Source organism: Balaenoptera physalus, assembly GCF_965194825.1.
Source record: "Balaenoptera physalus genome assembly, chromosome: 17".
NCBI lineage: Eukaryota > Metazoa > Chordata > Mammalia > Artiodactyla > Balaenopteridae > Balaenoptera > Balaenoptera physalus.
In genome coordinates, this window is record NC_138895.1 from 613,938 (window position 1) to 631,141 (window position 17,204).

At 42.6% G+C, this 17,204-nt stretch overlaps 1 protein-coding gene and 1 long non-coding RNA gene across 8 annotated transcripts in view; one reads left to right on the plus strand and one right to left on the minus strand.

Moving 5' to 3' along the window:
* SPIDR (scaffold protein involved in DNA repair) overlaps window positions 1–17,204 on the plus strand; it is a 359,526-nt gene that overhangs the window by 277,636 nt on the left and 64,686 nt on the right. The gene's annotated exons all lie outside the window — the stretch shown is intronic.
* On the minus strand, window positions 2,468–11,841 carry LOC309647020. Of its 2 annotated transcripts, none has more exons than XR_014255733.1 (3): window positions 9,409–11,841; window positions 7,643–8,676; window positions 2,468–6,595 (listed from the first exon to the last, which is right to left on the minus strand). It is a non-coding gene; the product is annotated as an uncharacterized lncRNA (long non-coding RNA). The 2 variants fall into 2 exon arrangements; XR_014255734.1 differs by having other exon boundaries at window positions 7,643–8,795.

Consider the following 17,204-nt stretch of genomic DNA (forward strand, 5'->3'; position numbering starts at 1 on the left):
TGAAGGATGTCTTGGTTGTTCCCAAGTTTTAGTAATTATGAATAAAGCTGCTATAAACATCCATGTGCAGGTTTTTTTGGGGGGGGGGCAATAAATTTTCAGCTTTTTAAGGTAAATACCAAGGAGTATAATTGTTGGATCACATCATTAAAGTAGATTTAGTTTTGTAAGAAACTGCCAAACTGTCTTCCAAAGTGGCTGTACCATTTTTCATTCCCACCAGCAGTGACTGACGACAGTTCCTGTGAGTCCACATACTCACCAGCATATGGTGTCAGTGCCCTGGGTTTTGGCCATTCTAGTAGGTGTGTAGTAGTTGTCTTACATTGCTGTCTTAATTTGCATTTCCCTGATGACATATGATGTGGAGCATCTTTTCATATGCTTATGTGCCATCTGCACGTATATCTTCTCTGGTGAGGTGTTTTGTGTTCTTATTGTCGAGTTTTAAGAGTTCTTTGTATATTTTGGATTACAGTCCTTTATCAGAGGTGTCTTTTGCAGATATTTTCTCCCAGTCTGTGGCTGTCTTTTCATTCTCTGCGTAGTGTTTTCCTCAGAGCAGACATTTTTAATTTTAATCAAGTCCAGCTCATCAGTTATTTCTTTCATGGATCATGTCTATGGTGGTGTATCTAAAAAGGTTATCACCATACCCAAGGACATCTAGATTTTCTCCTATGTTATCTTCTAGGAGTTTTATAGTTTTGCATTTCGCATTTAGGCCTATGATCCATTTTGAGTTAATTTTTGTAAAGGGTATAAATTCTTCGTCGAGATTCATTCTTTTGCATGTGGATGTCCAGTACCATTGCATGTGGATGTTCCAGTATCATTTGTTAAAAAGACTGTCTTTGCTCCATTGTATTGCCTTTGTTCCTTTGTCAAAGATCAGCTGACTCTATTTACAGGGATCTATCTCTTAGTTCTCTGTTCGGTTCCGTTGATCTATTTGTCCGTTCTTTCACCAGTACCACACTTTCACTAGTACTTAAGGTGGAAACTTAGATCATTTATTTTAGATTATTCTTCGTTTCTAATATAATATGAAGCTAATACTGTAGCTTTATAGTAAGTCTTAAAGTTGAGTAGTGTCAGTCCTCCAACTTTGTTGTTCTTCAATATTGTGTTGGCTCTTCTAGGTCTTTTGCAGCTATATATAAACTTCAGAATCAGTTTGTCAGTATCCACAAAATAACTTGCCAGGATTTTAATTGTGATTGCACTGAATCTATAGATCCAGTTGGGAAAAACTGACATCTTGACAATACTGGGTCTTCCTATCCGTGAACTTGGAATATCTCTCCATTTATTTATTTCTTTGATTTCATTCATCAGATATTGGTAGTTTTCTTCATGAAAATCTTGTAATAAATTATTATACCTCAGTGTACCTAAATATACCTAAGTATTTCATTTTGGGGGGTGCTAATGTAAATGGTAGTGTGTTTTTAATTTTAAATTACATTTGTTTGTTTTCAGTGTATAGGAAAGCAATTGACTTTTGTGTATTAACCTTGTATCCTGCAACCTTGCTACAATCGTTTGCTAGTTCCAGGAGTTTTTTGATTGATGCTTTCAGATTTTTTACATAGACGGTCAAGTCTGCAAACAAAGACAGTTTTATGTCTTCCTTCCCAATCTGTATGCCTTTTATTTCCTTTTCATGTGTTACGCATCAGCAAGTACTTCCAGCATAATGTTGAAAAAGGAATGGTGAGAGGGGACATCACTGCCTTTTACCTGTTCTTAGTGGGAAAGCTTCTAGTTTCTCACCATTGAGTATGATGTTAGCTGTAGGTTTTTTGAATAGTCTTCATCAAGTTGAGAAAGTTCCCCTCTATTCCTAGTTTACTAAGAGTTTTTATCAACAGGAAATATCAGGTTTTGTCAAATGTTTATTCTGCATCTATTGATATGATCATGTAATTTTTCTTTTTTAGTCTGTTGATGTGATGGTTTGCATAAATTGACCTTCAAATGTTGAATCAGCCTTGCAAAACTGGGATAAATCCTGCTTGGTCATGGTACATAATTCCTTTTATACACTGTTGAATTTAATTTGCTAATATTTTGTTGAGGATTTTTGCATCTATGTGTTGAAGAGACATATTGGTTGGTAGTTTTCCTTTCTTATAATACCTTTGTCTGCTTTTGGTATTAGGGTAATGCTGGCCTCATTGAATAAGATAGGAAGTGTTCCTTCTGCTTTTAGCCTCTGAAAAAGATTGCAGAGAATTGATATAATTTCTTTCTTAAATGTTTGGTCAAATTCACCAGTGAACCCATCTGAGCCTAGTGCTTTCTGTTTTGGAAGATTATTAATTATTAATTGAATGTTTTTAATAGATACAGGCTTGTTCAAATTACCTACTTCTTGTGTGAGTTTTGGCAGACTGTGTCTTTCAAGAAATTGGTCCATTTCATCTAGGTTATTAGATTTGTGGTCATAGAGTTAATGATAGTATTTCTTTAGTATCCTTTTAATTTTTTCTTTTTAAATGGCCCTGTCTTTTTTTTTTTTTTTTTAGGTCGCATTGGGTCTTTGTTGCTTTGCGTGGTCTTTCCCTATTTGCAGGGAGCCAGGGCTACTCTAACTTGCAGTGCGTGGGCTTCTCATTGCGGTGGCTTCTCTTGTTGTGGAGCACAGGCTCTAGGTGCACAGGCTTCAGTAGTTGTGGCACATGGGCTCAGTAGTTGTGGCTCACGGACTCTAGAGTGCAGGCTCAGTAGTTGTGGCGCACTGGCTTAGTTGCTCCATGGCATGTGGGATCTTTCCGGACCCGGGCCCGAACCCTTGTCCCCTGCATTGGCAGGCAGGTTCTTAACCACTTGTGCCACGAGGGAAGCCCTCCTTTTAGTTTCCATGGAATCTGTAGTGATGTCCCCTCTTTCATTTCGTTTTTTTAAAGTCTCTATTGAATTTGTTACAGTATTGCTTCTGTTTTATGTTTTGGTTTTTCGGCTGTGAGGCCTGTGGGGTCTTAGCTCGCTGACCAGGGATCAAACCACCCCCTCCCCCCCTGCATTGGAAGGCAAAGTTTTAACCACTGGACTGCCAGGGAAGTCCCCCCTCTTTCATTTCTGATATTTACTAATTTGTGTTCTTTCTCTTTTTTCTTGTTAGCCTGGCTAGAGGCTTATAGATTTTATTGATCTTTTCAAAGGATCAGCTTTGGTTTCATTGATTTTCTCTATTGATTTCCTTTCAGTTCCATTGATTTCTACTCTAATCTTTATTCTTTCATTTATTTATTTATTTATTTATTTTCCCTGCTTACTTTGGATTTAGTTTGGTCTTCTTTTTCTAGTTTCCCTAAGGTGGAAACTTAGATTATTGATGTTAGATGATTTTTCTTTTCTAATATATGCGTTCAGTAGTATAAATTTTCCTCTAAGCGCTGTTTTTGCTGTATCCTACACATTTTGATAAGTTGTGTTTCCATTTTCATTTATTAAAAATTTTAAAATTTCTCTTGAGATTTCTTCTATGACTCGTGTTATTTAAAAGTTTGTCTTAACCTATGGAATGGGAGAAAATATTTGCAAATTATGCAGCTGACAAGGGATTAATTTCCAAAATATACAAGCAGCTCATGCAGCTCAATATCAGAAAAACAACCCAATCCAAAAACGGGCAGAAGACCTAAATAGGCATTTCTCCAAGGAAGACATACAGATAGCCAGCAGGCACATGAAAAGATGCTCAACATCGCTAATTATTAGAGGTATGCAAATCAAAACTACAATGAAGTATCACCTCACAACAGTCAGAATGCCCATCATCAAAAAGTCTACAAATAATAAATGCTGGAGAGGGTGTGGAGAAAAGGGAACCCTCTTGCACTACTGGTGGGAATGTAAATTGATCCAGCCACTATGGAGGTTCCTTGAAAAACTAAAAACAGAGCTACCATATGATCCAGCCATCCCACTCCTGGGCATATATCCAGAAAAGATGAAAACTCTCATTCGAAGAAATACATGCACCCCAGTGTTCAGAGCAGTACTATTTACAATAGCCAAGACATGGAAGCAACAGATGAATGGATACAGAAGATGTGGTGTACATATATACAATGGAATATTACTTGGCCATAAAAAAAAATTGAAATAGTGCCATTTGCAGCAACATGGATGGACCTAGAGATTATCATACTAAGTGAAGTAAGTCAGAGAAAGACAAATATCATATGATATCACAAAAATGGAATCTAAAAAAAAACCCGATACAAATGAACTTATTTATACAAATACACAATACAAAACAGAAATAGACTCACAAACATAGAAAAACAAACTTATGGCTACCAGAGGGGAAAGGTGGGGGGAGGGACAAATTAGGAGTTTGGGATTAACAGATACACACCACTATATATAAAATAGATGAACAACAAGGACCTACTGTATAGGTCCGGGAACTGTATTCAGTATTTTGTAATAACCTATAATAGAAAAAGAATCTGAAAGAGTTATATATTCAGTTATATATAACCGAATCACTTTGCTATATACACCTGAAACATTGTAAATTACTATACTTCAATTTTAAAAAAAAGTTTGTCTTTAATCTCCATGTTTTTTGAGATTTTTCGGTTATCTTTTCATTATTGAATTCTAGTTTAATTCCACTGAGAGCATACATTGTATAGTTTCTGTTTCTTTAAGCATGTTAAGATGTGTTCTGTGGCCCAGACTGTGGTGTGTCTTGGTGAATGTTCCATGTGGGCTTGAAAAGAATGTGTCCTCTGCAGTTGTTGGATGAAGTAGTCTATAGATACCACTTATATCCAGTTGATTAACAGTGTTGTTGAGTTCAACTGTGACCTTGCTGATTTTCTACCAGCTGGATCTGTCCATTTCTGAGAGAGAGGTGGTAAAGGGTCCAGCCGTGATAGGGGATTCATCTGTTTCTCTTTGTAGTTCTGTTTTATCCCATGGAGTTTGATGCTCTGTTGTTAGGCACATCATACACATTAAGAATTGTTACGTCTTCTTGGAGAAGTGACCCCTTTATCATTATGAAATGTTCTTTATCTGTAATAACTTTCCTTACTTTGAAGTCTGCTCCGTCCGAAATTAAAGTAGCTCCTCCTGCTCTCCTTATGTAAGTGTTAGCATGTTATTTTCAGTATTATGGTGCCATAATACTATTACTGTGTTATTATGTCAGCATGGGTTATTTTTCTTCATCCATTTACTTTCAATCCACTTTATATTTAAAGTGGGTTCTTTTTCTGTCTTTTGTGGCTTAATTGAGCATTTTATATGATAACATTTTCTCTCCTGTTTTTAGCACATCGGTTATGCTTATATTTTTACTTTTTTTAGTGGTTGCCCTAGAGTTTGCAGTATACATTTACAACAAATCCAAGTCCACTTTTAAATAACACGGATCACTTCTGGGTAGTGTGAGTACCTTATAAGAACAAGGCAATCCTGATTCCATCCCGCACCCCATCCCTTGTATTGTTGCTGTCAATTCATTTCACTTATGTGTAAACACACATAGGCATGTGTATGTATGCATAAGAAATATACATAAGCATACATAATCGAATACATTGTTGCTATTATTATTTCAAACAAACTGTTATCTATTAGATCAATTAAGAATTAATACAAAAGTCTTTATTTTTACCTTCACTTATTCCTTCCTCAGTCCTCTTCCTTCACGTAGATCCGAGTTTCTGATCTATATCGTTCTTCTTCTCTCTAAAGAACTTCTTGTATCATTTCTTGCAAGGCCGGTCTACTGGCAACAGATTGCCCCAATTTTTGTTTGAGAAAGTCTATTTCTCCTTCACTTTTGAAGGATAATTTCACAGGGTACAGAATTCTAGGTTGGTGGGGCTTTTTTCTCTCAACACTTTAAATCTTTCACTCCACTCCCTTCTTGTTTGCATGGTTTCTTAGAAGTCAGGTATAATTCTTACCTTTTTTCCTCTGTAGAGAAGGTGGTTCTTTCCTCTGGCTTCTTTCGGGTTTTTTGTTTATTGTTCATTTTTTGGCATTTATTCCTGCTTGGTGATCTCTGAACTTCCTGGATCTGTGATTTGGTGTCTGACGTTAATTTGAGTGAGTACTTCAACTGAACGTGGAAATGGAGGTGATGACGGGAGACCCTGGAGGGGCGTCACACAGGCAGATGGAGTATGGGACTGGGGTTTGGGGGGGTGGTGATGACATAACGACTCAGAGTCTGTACTGCAGGTTAACGTCTCAGGCCCCTAGTGTCAGCCCTGCATGTCCAGGGCAAAAAACCCTTGCATCCAGCAGAATCGTGCATAATCGTGCATTGAATCACATTTTCAAGCTATTCAAGGACATGAAAAAAAGGCCGGGGCAACTCCCTAAGTTGTCAGTTGACATTGCAAGTAACCTCATACATTAAAAGGCTGGGTTAGGTCAAAACCTATGATACTATGAAATAATCCAGGCACTGTTTGCTTTATTCTTGGCCATGTTCATTTAGCCACATCTAGCAAAGATGGAGTAGAGAAACAGTTGTGGGTGCCAGACTCCCAGATTCTTTATGCCACCAGGCAGTGTGGTCTGAGGCAAGCTAAGGATCCTCGGAGCCCCACACAAGTATCTGTGAGATGAAATGATGGAAAGAATCACCACAGCCCCTTCTAGCACTAACTAAAAGTCTGGGCGTTTTTAGCTGTGTAAAGAATTAAAATAGTGAGCATTTCTTTATCAGATGATTGCTTCCTCTTGGAAAGCAGTCAGTAAGGAATTATTTACATTTACTTAAGAATTTAGAATATCTGATAAGGCATTAATTTATCTTAGATTTAATGATACATTTGCACGACAAAAACTTAAGTACTCAAAGTGTGTATGTGTGCTTAAGAAATTGCTCAGGGCTTCCCTGGTGGCGCAGTGGTTGAGAATCTGCCTGCCAATGCAGGGGACACGGGTTCGAGCCCTGGTCTGGGAAGATCCCACATGCCACGGAGCAACTGGGCCCGTGAGCCACAATTACTGAGTCTGCGCGTCTGGAGCCTGTGCTCCGCAACAAGAGAGGCCGCGATGGTGAGAGGCCCGCGCACCGCGATGAAGAGTGGTCCCCACTTGCCGCAACTAGAGAAAGCCCTCACACAGAAACGAAGACTCAACACAGTCATAAATAAATAAATAAATAAATAAAGAACGTGAATTTCTAAAAAAAAAAAAAAAAAAGAAAGAAATTGCTCAAAGTACTCTAGCTCTGCTTTTGAAAGTTTTCTCTGCCTCCTATATGTTATAGAGCTAAATCCAAGATCAGTTGGGAAATTGGCCTCATGCACGAATAGATCCTGTGGTCCTGCCCTCCCCACCTCTGCTCAGTGGTCCCTGTACACACATCTCTGCACATACTATTCAGTAAACAACTGAGAGACCCAAGCTCAGCCGGTTCATTCACAGAGTATTTGGAAAGGGCTGTCTGAGCAGCCTTGACACACTGGCTGAAGTGGGGTGAGAGGCAGTGTTGGCATTTTCATTAGTTCTTTTTATAGCACTGAGCCAGCTGTAGCTGGTTAACTCAAGCCTGGGCTCCTATTAGTGTACAGGTCTCTTACGCAGGATAGAGGGCTTCTGATGGAAACAGATTTTGTTACTCATGATACCACCGACTGTGTTTACATGAACTCACCCAGTCTGTCATGAGATGTGATTTAGAAGGGTTCCGTTAAAACACAGGAACTCCCTGAGTGCTCTTCAAATCACCCTTGAAAACAAAAATACAGATAGCTTTCCTTATTAAACCAGCCATCCTTCACAGATATGCTTCCCGTGGATGACGCTCTCGAAGAGAGCTAGGATGTTTTCCCATCAGTGTTATAAAAACTGGGTGGAGGAAGTTGTTTTTCCTCTGCCCACAGCAAGGAATCTTACAGGGGGTAGAGGATAATTTACCCAGGCATTTCTGGATAAGTTAAATAGAAGTGTTTGTCTTGCTGCAGCTTTTCAAGGGGTGAACTCTGACTGAAGGCAAAATCTAACTTTTTAGACATCATTAATAGCTAGATGGAAGTAAATGTATGCATATATATTCATTTCTATCTGTAGGAGTGGAAATGGGAAATAGAAAACATTTTGAATGGAGAGTGTTTATTGGATTCTTGCGTGGCTTGTTTTGGGGATTAAAGGATAAACCAATTTAGCCAGTGTTCTGAAGTAGCCAAGAATCTGTGAGGCTCAGCTACTTCCTGGATCAGTCTCACCAGAAATTAGAAAATATCGTCTTCTTTTAAACCTGATTTATTGGCAGAAGTGAGCTGAGGCGTTTGAAATGATGAAGTCGTGAAAACACAAGGGCTGAGATTCTTCCTGTAACAGTTGCCGCAGCTGTTTGAGGAGACGCGGGCACCTCTCACAGGATCCAAAATTGTCCTTGATGCCTCCTGATGCTTTCTTTTTCCCCAGAACAGGGTCTGACAGTCTCCGAGGTTTAGCAGTTCCGTTTCTAGGGCGGCGCTAGGGGCTGGACTGTCGCCCACCTCGCAGGGTTGTTTAGGGGGTGAAATGCAGTAGCAGAGGTGAGGTGCCCGGCTCACAGGGGCGCTTCGTCCTGTTCTCATTTATGGAGCGGGGTTGGCAAGTTCAGTATTTCAGGCTGTCGCAGTCACTCACCTCAGCCTTTGCGGTGTGAAAGCAGCTCTGGGCAAGAACGCCTGAACAGATGGGCTGGTCCCAATGAAACTTTATTTACAAAGACAGGTAGCAGGAAGAATTTGGCCCACAGGCCGTAGTTTGCCAACCCACGATCTATACAAAGAGGCGAATTTCTTTATGTCTCATATTTCCTTTGAAGGATAAAAGAGAATTTTCAGCCAGTGTTTACTATAGCTGTAACTTCCCACAGTGCTCATCAGAATAACACGTGAAGGTGTAAGTATATGCTTACGTATTTCTGAACTACATACAAAAAAGAATGTGTAAAGTTAAAGTGCTTAATGTATTAATATATTAATTTTCAGATAAAATAGCTCCTGTCACATGTGGTGAAATGATGTGACTGTAGAAATGTCAGTATTCCTCTGTGTACTTGGCCTTCAGATGTTGAATTACAAAATGATAGAGGCAGCATAGCAAACTTAGGAGCCAAAGTAAGGTAAAAAAAACCAAACCTTTATACCAGGGTTTATGATTTGCGAGTGAGGGAATGAACACGGGAAAATAGAAAGCCCAAGGAAAAAATGTAAATCAGGGTATGGGTGGAAGCAGGGCTCATGCAGATTCTGAGAGAAGCAGTGGGGAGTGGGAAGGAGCCCAGCGTTTGTGCTTCCCCCGCCACCCCTGGCGCCCCGCGGTCTCCCGACCCGGGCAGGCGGAGGGCATCGCGGCTTCACTTGCCCTGGGGCGCGCGTGCGGTGCTTCTCGAGCTTCCGCGTCCGCCGGGCCGGGCCGCGGACTCACCTGGTCCACGGGCGGCCCGCGCCCTCCGGGATAGCGGGGCGGCGGCAGGTCGCAGAGAAGAGGCGCCCTCTCTTGCGCCTCGTTCTCGTCCCGGCGCTGTGGCCCTGCGCCTGGCCGAACGCTCGCGGCTGAGCCGGCACCGCCGGTCCGCCCTTCCGGGGATGGAGATCAGCCCACCGCGTGTGCCCCGTGGGCTCAAAGGCAGGAGAGCAGCGGTCACCGCGCGGGAAGTCACCTGCTGCCCTCAGGGCTCGGCTCAAGCCTGGAGCCGACCCGGCGTCCCGAGGGGAGGGCCCGAGGCAGGGGAGGTGGGCCTCTGCGTGACCCCCAGGCCTTGAAACAGTGGGGACAGCAAAGGCCGGGCCCTGGGCCTCAGGCTTTGAACTTAACTCATTACAGTAGGTTTGAAGGAAGGTCTGTCCTGGGGTCATACAAACAGTTCTGGAAAATAAGAATTGAGGCTTTTGTCTACAATTACATGGGTCTTACCTCCTCATAATTCCGTATTTCATGTGCTAGTTAATGGATTTTTAAAACCACACAAAGAGTACTGCATATTTTTAAACCAGAAAGGAGCACAGAAAAGCACTGGATTCAGGAATCATCACAATAGATACAGCAGGGCAAACGGTGAAAGAGTACCTTTGTATCTCAAAAACAGGTTTAGATTTATTTGTTCCGATCATATGAAAAAGGAATGAAGGGCTGATGAAGAATTCTTACTTGATTTTTCAGGGTTCACAACTCATCAGAAATTCAGAGAATCAACATACGGTTTTCATTTATAATTGTACTTTATTTTCTGGAAGGCCAGTGAAATACAGCTCCTTGATTTATATGAAATTTACTCCGTGACAAGCTAAGTCTTTCTAGTGAGACCAGAATCCAGGATTCAGCCGTTACCTCGGGCTGATCTGAGAGAGCTGAAGAGCCAAATGTTTTGTTGCTTTAGATTATTAAGTGATGATGACCATGAGCATTTATAATATTATTTTTAAATCGGCCTTGTGAGGTTTTAAGACACAGAACTGAATGTACTGCCAGATATTTTTGCAGGAGTCACAGATGTGAGAGAGAATTCTGCACACACAGCCCCCTCCCCAACACCCAAACAGAACATATTTTGCGTTAAACCCTTTGGAATGGACTATTTTTAGAAAAATGTCGGGGGGGTTAGGAAATGTTTTTTCACAACTTTTTTCATTACATCCCATTAAAAAAGAAAAATTTACATTTTAACTTAATTGTGAGATGTCCTGTACTGTGATTGATTCTACTGATAGTGAAATGCCAAGTTGAACTACCATCCCATCTTTGTCAAACAAACAGCAGAGTTTTACCTACTCTGAAATTTGAGAGATAACACATGGTACCCAGGCGTGGGCCAGGCTTGGCAGGGCTACACCACAAGCAGGGTTGCTCAACACTGCACTCTGCACGCTTGTGCTCACAGCCCGTCTTGTGCATGAAATAATGTGACCGTGGGAGTGACAGCCTGGTCCATTAACGTGTTTGTGTCATTTTAAGGGATAAAACAACATGGTGACATCTATAGAAGATTTCAAAATTTGCACTAATAGAAAAATTATTCTATTCGCTGTATAATCATTTTGTATGTTATCTTCTAGTCTTTTTTATAATACGTCTTTTAAGCCGAAATCATGAAACATTTTGTTCTTAGCCCAAAGAATGTCAGCACACTGTAATCATTTTTACTGCCTCTGTGCAACATTTCAATCTGACTGTGTACACAAGGGAGAAAAAACGGAACTTGGTTGAGAACCTACAGTATGCCAAGTGCTTGTGTTTTTGTTTGCTTGTTTGAGGGGCTAAGTAAGCATAAAATATCCACGCAGTACCTGCCAGTGGCACTCTGCACAGCAGTGATGGAAAAGGCCAGCACCTGGGAGAGGTGGGTGTGAGTTCTCCCATTGCTCAGAGGAGACCGCTAAGAGGGCAGGAGGCCGGAGACTTGTCTCAGGCCGAGCTAGAACTCAAAGCCGAGTCTGTGTGCCTCTGAGCAATTTGCTGTTCTAAATGTAGCAGCCAAGGTATTTCACATTCTGTAGCTACCACTGGTTATAGCATGAGCATGGTTACTCTCACATACTCTGGTGCGACCTGCACTGGCACTGAAAATAGAAAAACTACAGGTAATATTTTTATTTGAATGTGAGCAGTTACTGTCAGCTGTCAAAACAGGTGGCTGTAGTCTGGTGTTTGGAAAATTAACGTTGATAACATTGTTTCTTGATGTCTAGAACATTTTTAAACAAAAAGCCAGTCATGTATCCAGTCATAAAATTGCGTAAACTCTTTGATGAAGAAAGAAAGTAAAAGTCCCTGAGCATTTCATGTCCCCTCTTGCAGCTTCTGGCTGTGTGGGTGGCAGTGCTTTTCTTAGGAAAGGGACAGTAACAGGGCTAACAGCACCATGGAAACAAGGACAACGCTACTACCTGTTGCTGGACCTCCGTGCCATGCTGCCAGGTGTGTATGAGATGATTTGAAAGATGGGGTTTTTTTTTTTTTTCCTTTTTAAGACTAGACAGGGACATGTTTTAAAAACAAACAGACAAAAACAGGTATAAAGATGTGGGAAAGTAGATTTCAAAGATGGAGGAAAAAGAGAGGGAAGAATCATCCCTTCTAGGCAGAGATCACTGTGTAGAACTATTTGTATATTAGGACTAAAATGTTACCACTTAGAGCAAACCCAAAAGAGAGAAAACACAGGGCTTGGCTTGAGTGTGTGTGTCCTGTTTTGCCTCCGACGTGTGGCTGCGTCTCCCTGACCTTCCTGGGCTGTGTGAGTTAGAGGAGGATGTGGCTGGGAGGCCCGTGCTGTCCTGGGTGAACAAGCACCGTCCGCGACGGGGGTAGGAAGGTGCTGGTGAGACAGGTACCCGGCTTCAGGTCTCACTGCTTCCCGTGTCCTGTTGGTCAGGGCTTATGGCGGAAGTAATGGTCATTTTCCTTATTGTACAGCAGAGCCCACATTTGTATTTGGGGAGTGAATGCTGTAATTATGTTCAGTAGAGTTTTTCACATTGTGTTATTTCTGGTAGGTTTTGTTTTTTTTTTTAAATTAGAATTTTTGCTGAGATCATTGGAGAGTCACATGTAGTTATAAGAAGTAATGCAGTGTAGGTTTGTGTGTGCCCCACACAGTTCCATCACCGCAAAATCCCTTCTGTTGCCCTTTCATAATCACACCCCCTTCCCTCTGTCCCACCTCCCTACCGCCCCGCTCCAGTGCCTGGCAGCCGCCCATCTGTTCTCCCTTTCTATCATTTTCTCCTTTCAAGAATATTATGTAAGTGTTGTGTAGATGTGCAGTGTGTAATCTTCGGGAATTGGCCTTTTTCGCGCAGCGTGATTCCCTGGAGGCTCGCCTGAGTTGTCTCTGAGTCAGTGGTGTCCATCCCTCGCTGTTGCTGAGCGTGCCCCTGGCTCTGGACGCCCCGCAGTTTGACCTCGCGTCTCACTGTTGGAGGACTTCAGGGCTGTTATGAATAAAGCTTCTGTGAGCGTCCGTGTATGCAGGCTTTTGTGTGAACCTGTTTTCGTTTCTCCGGGGCAAATGCCCCGGCGTGCCGTTTCTGGGTGGTAGGGCAGTTACAGGCTCGGTTTGATGACAAGCGGCCGCACCGTTCCAGAGTGGCTGCAGCGTCTGCCTTCCCGCCGGCGATGTGTGAGGGACCCAGTTTCTGAGCAGTGTCACCAGTGCTTCGCGCTGTCACTGTGTTTTATTCAGCCGTTTTGATTGGTGCTTGTGTGTTGAATTTTAAACCAAGGGTTTTGGATTTTTAATACCTTTTACTTTCCCCATGTTGGGACATATCTCGTGAATTACTTTAACAAATCTGAGTTTATCTTTCTGTGGGTCCCACTGGACTATAAAGCATCAATATAAGAAATTATTTCATTCAGGTCTGCATCCCTCACATAGAAAGCGGGGCCAGGCTCAAGTGTGGCTGACGGGAGAGGAGAGGGGACAGAGATAGAACTGTCTACTGCCTGCATTCACCACCACTATCAGCTAATACTCACTAAGCACGTTCAAAGTGCACAGCAATATCGTGGCTTGAAAAAAGCATAGTGAACTTAAGTTAGAGATGATCTCAGCTGGATTCTCAGCTAGATCCTAGATGCAGAAAACAAAGAAAAGAAACTTTTCCACGTACAAAAGTGAGAGAGAAAACTCTTCATGGTCTGAGCCTCTGTAACCCTCCAAGGGAAAACCTCTACTCCTTACCGACCTGAAGTCAGCAGAGGTGTTCACTGCAGGCACCGTTTCTCTGTGAGCGTCATGCTGCCTGCCTGGCGCAGGAGAGCGTGCCCTCACCCGCCCGGGACCTGTGCCGGCTCTGCCAGCTGGATCCTGGTCCTGCAGCGTTGGCTGCCTCGTCTTTCACGAGGTATTATTTGTCGACAGGATTGCAGCCTCTGGTTTCTGCTGTGCAGTTTGTCAGCCACGGAAATGAAATAATGGAGCACTCAGTGGCTAGAGGAAAGTTTGCACCATCCGTGGGGATAACTAGCAAGTTTCTAGTGAATCTCGTATATTTCTGGCTGTAAAAATTAAACACCTCGCCCCAGGAAAGCATATCTATCATCAGGTAACACTTTACTTGACAGCGGGACCCCAAACTTTGCTCTATCATCGGTTAAAAAGAGCTGTGGAAGAACTATAAGCAAGCATCAAATATTAAAAAACCAGATTACCCTAAGAAGAGGCCATTTGAGCAAAAATGCCTCTGACCCCTGGGAGGGAGTAGGAGGCCTGCATGCAGACCCGCGTCCCAGGGGGTGAAGGCTGGGCAGACGCACTCGCTGGCTTTCTGTGCGGCCGCGGGCAAGGTAGCCCGTCCACAAAGGGAGCTATTTCCCTGTGCGCACGGAAATGGAGTCAGGAAAGCTTTCTAAGCAATTCGTGAATGCTGTACTGAGAAATGAGGTTAAATCTAAAACTGTAGCAATTTAGAAACATGTACTAGTAACAAAAGAGTAAAATAGTCATGCTAGTCAAGAAAAATATTATCCCATTACGCTGTATGCTTTAAACTTACACAGTGCTGTATGTCAGTTGTATCTCAGTAAAACCGGAAAAAATAAAGTAAAGCTAAATAAAGTGGAAAACTATTATTCCTTCCCAGTGTAGTGCAGATCGCCACATCGCTACTGGAGGCTTCAGCTTCAGGGCGAGGGGTCCAGGAACCCACATAGCAGTTATCATTGTCTACATAGACTGAAATAGTGTCTGCCACAGATATATACTACTTTTTGAAAGTATGTAGATGTGATTTTTTTTTTTTTTAAATTAACTAAAGTTCTTACTTTACTCACATTTCCTTAGATTTTTCCTTAATGTTTTTATTCTACCCCTGGACCCCATCCAGGGACCACATCACATTTAGTGGTCATGTCTCTTTAGCCTCCTCTGGGCTGTGATAGTTTCTCAGACTTTCCCAGTTTTTGATGCCTTGACAGTTTCGAGGGGCACTGGTCAGGTATTTTGTAGAATCCCCTGAACTGGAGTTTATCTGATGACTCAGGATTAGACTGGGGTTTGTGGGTTCAGGGGAAGAAGTGCGCATTTTCACCACACCGTGTCAGGGTGCCTGCTGTCCGCGTGACCTGTCACTGTTGCTGCTGGCCTTGATTGCCGGCTGAGGTGGGCTCCACTGGGAGGTTCCACCTCTCCCCTGCTCACCCTGAAGTCTTTGGAAGGAAGTCAGTCTGTACAGCCGCCCCCTAAGGCGCGAGTTCTGACACCCTCCGTGCCACGGGAGTAATGATTCGGAGTTCCTCTGAAGAGCAGATTTCTCTTCTCCCTCACTTCTTTTCTCCATTATTTAGATCAGTATGGACTCATGAATGTTTATCTTATATTTGGATTATAATCCAATACTGTTTTACTTATTTTGTTTGCTCAGATTGTTCCAGCTTTGGCCACTGAAGCTCGTTGCGCTGACTCCTTGTCTCTTTGATGTACTCCTGTCATTGTGGGTTTTCGGTTTGGCTTTGCTTTGTTTTCAGCATTTTCTTACTTCCTGACACTACATGATGCTCCAGGCTCCTCTTGTTTGCTTCTTGCCCCAGGCCTAGGATCAGCCGTATCTCCACGGAGTTCCTTTTGTTGGAGAATGGCTTTGAGATACCACAAAACACAGGAAGATTAAGAAAGTACAAGTTCATTTTAAAGCATTACAGGGTTGCAACCAGCTTCAGTAGTCATGGCCAGATAGAGGCTTCAGAAAGAGGAGTGCTCAGTTCTGGAATGTTTGATGTGTAGCTCTGACCATGGGCAGGGATTGTCTGTAGCCCACGGAAAAGGTCCTTCTCTCAAAATTGTTCTCTACGTAGAGCTTTCTTTAGCTTTTGTCCTCATTTCTGTCTCTCAGACAGTTTTCAGTATCACCCTCGACCTCTCTTTCCGTGGACAACACGTTTCTCACTTCCTGCTGTCACGAGGGTTTCTGGAGGAGCCTGGGTGTCTCTGCTGCGGACCCCGGCAGCCCCCCTCCCTGGTCTGCTTTGCTGGGCCTCTTAGCTACGTGCCAGTGTCACCACGTCCTCGAACCATTTCAGGGTATTTCTGCACAATAAGGCTCCTCTGAATGGTTTACCGTTTGTTTTATGAGACTCTGGCGCCTAGATGCTATGGTTTCTATGATCTGTGACTATGGTATTAAAAGAATGTGCATTCTCAAATACTTTTTAAAATATTGTTTGGCTGGATAAAAACTAGGTATTTTAGCTACTGGTTGCCAAATAGTAAGAGCCTTTTTTTTTAGCATCACAAATACTGTTTTTATGAAAATTTGGGATTCTTAGCTGAGATGTATTTAGTGGTGGTTGTCTAATGAAAATTGTACTAAGCAATAAATAGAAGGAAAGAAAAAATAATCTGGGTACACGCTTCCTTTGTTGTGTGTCACTCATTTTCTCAGGACATGTTTCCATGTAGATATTCTATAGTTCTTGACACGTAAGTAACACTTTCTTGTAGATTTTCTCCTAAGTCATCCCAACAATTATATATTAAAAGGCCCAGGTCAAAAAAAAATCACGGGGTCTCTGCTGTCAAGGGACTCCTAGTCTAGATACGTGAACGGGTACGGTCCTGATCTCACCTGTCAGAAACTTACAGTATTCTACGACAGTGAGCACAGGTTTGTTTTGTTCATGCTTTTGTTTTTGCCTTTGTGGTGGTTATTCATTTATCCAGGGAAGAGTGTATACCACTGCCTTCCCCCACGATCTACTTCTCGTTGGCATCTGCATAGTTGAAGGAGTTAGGCTCGGTGACAAAGGCATCTACTCCGCTTAACATAGACAGAAAGAGGTTTACCACAGGGTTCAGAAAGCTTATAGAAGCGTTGGGAAAAGTGAAGAAACAGACTTTGTGCTGGACCTTTAGGAAAGACTCTCAAAGCAATGCTGAAGAGCCAGGCCACCGTGAGAGCCGCTGCCCCTCCCGCAGCTGCACGTCTCCACCAACGTGCTCCAGCTCTCCACCAGCTCCGCAGCCACTCCTGGTGGTGCCTCTTTTCTGCCTTTTGACCCTTCAGAGCAATCGCCCAGACCCAGAGATCTTTGTTAATGTCATGCTTGGCAGCGGAAGTGGCAAAATCAGACCCCTCTGCCTTGGCATCACTTCTGCCTTTGATTGACAGGTCCTAAGTTGCAGGAGGAACTCTAGCTGCAGGGAACCCGAGAGGCATAGAGCTTTCTTCCAGCCTCTGGATTCTGGGAAAGCCCGAAGAAGGCAATTGGAATCCTTCACATCT